Source organism: Otolemur garnettii, unplaced genomic scaffold, assembly GCF_000181295.1.
Source record: "Otolemur garnettii isolate 467f Iridium unplaced genomic scaffold, OtoGar3 scaffold00109, whole genome shotgun sequence".
NCBI lineage: Eukaryota > Metazoa > Chordata > Mammalia > Primates > Galagidae > Otolemur > Otolemur garnettii.
In genome coordinates this window covers 1212779-1214349 of record NW_003852504.1, presented here as the reverse complement: position 1 = coordinate 1214349, position 1571 = coordinate 1212779, and the positions used below count along the sequence as shown (strand labels likewise).

The 1571-nt window shown below is 37.7% G+C and overlaps 1 protein-coding gene across 3 annotated transcripts in view; it reads left to right on the top strand.

Annotated features, from left to right (window-relative positions):
• The window catches only part of SMARCA1 (SWI/SNF related, matrix associated, actin dependent regulator of chromatin, subfamily a, member 1), an 89646-nt gene that overhangs the window by 10812 nt on the left and 77263 nt on the right, over positions 1-1571 (top strand). The gene's annotated exons all lie outside the window — the stretch shown is intronic.

The window sequence follows — 1571 nt, the reverse complement described above, 5'->3', positions numbered from 1 at the left end:
TTCTTTTTTCTTTTTCTTTCTTTTTTTTTTTTTTTTTTTTTTGAGACAGAGCCTCAAGCTATTCCCCTGGGTAGAGTGCTATGGCATAACAGCTCACAGCAACCTCCAACTCCTGGGCTCAAGCGAGTCTCCTGCCCCAGCCTCCCAAGTAGCTGGGACCACAGGCACCCGCAACAACGCCCGGCTATTTTTTGGTTGCAGCCATCATTGTTGTTTGGCGGGTCTGGGCTGGATTCGAACCCGCCACCTCAGGTGTATGTGGCTGGTGCCTTAGCCACTTGAGCCACAGGTGCTGAGCCAGCCTCCGTAACCTTTAATGGTTGTGTCCTCTGTGTCTGTTCCTATTTTTTACTTCTAGTCTTTCTTAACATTCTTTGGCACATCTTTATTTTTATTTTACCATTAATTTTTGTTCCACATTTTCATTGTAGGTTATCTGAAGTACCTTTGAGAGTGAAGTGGGGTATAAAAATCAAACTATGAAGAAGTGTATGCATGTATGATGAATGCAACTATCTCAACTTGTGAGCAATTAGAAAGTGCATAGATGGAATAAGGAATAAGTAAAGAGTAATTTTGAGTCTTGATACAGTAAGGTGCCAGATGGGGGTTGGGAAATAAGCTGATGAATCAATCACTAACATGTAAATAAAATAACCAGAGAGGAAAAAGGCCATGTAAGATGGCAATTAAGCAGATAGGGGACTATACGAAGGCCTAGATTTGTATTTTTAGACCAGATTTAAAAAATGATATTTAAGAGAGGGCAGGAGAAGTTCTAGATCTATATAACTCAATGACAATCATGTTTATGTGGCCCTGGAGCCATATTTGCAATCATTATTATCCAGAAAAGTCACAGGATGATATGGGGTCTACAGCATCTAATATAGTGGTCAATCCCAGAGGTACTCATCCCTGGATTAGCAACTGTTAGGTGTGTGGTAGCTGATCCTTTAACTTAAGGGTATGTAGCTCCTTATATTTGTATGTCCTAGTTTGGGGAATGCAGCTTAGATGGGGAAGAGCTTGATTAATTGCACAACAGGAGGACCAGAATAATTTGCCCCAGATACCTCTTGGTTAACGCAAAGGATCTAAAGATCTTTAATTTTGAATTTATGCTGACACTAAATACATTTTAATTGCTAAAAAAGAGAAAGATGCTATAAGGAGTATAGAAAATTTGGAAAAATTAAGAGAAAAGTTACAGTTTTGCTACTTAGAAGTAATCACAGTTAGCATTTTAATAAATTTCTCTTCAGTCTTTTTCTTTGTATTTATTTTGCATAGTTGAGATCGTATTGTATATATAATTTGGTATTCTGATTCCTTCACATTTTGTATGTAATTAAAACATAAAATTGTTAATTACTGCATAATAATCCTAGGGAGGTACTACGTAACATAATTTTGTTAAACTTCTCTGTTATTGCTGCTTATTTATTTATTTATTTTTGAGGCAGAGTCTCACTTTGTCACCCTTGGTGGAGTGTCATGGCCTCATAGCTCATAGCAACCTCAAACTCTTAAGGCTCAAGTGATCCTTTTGCTTCAGCCTCCAAAGTAGC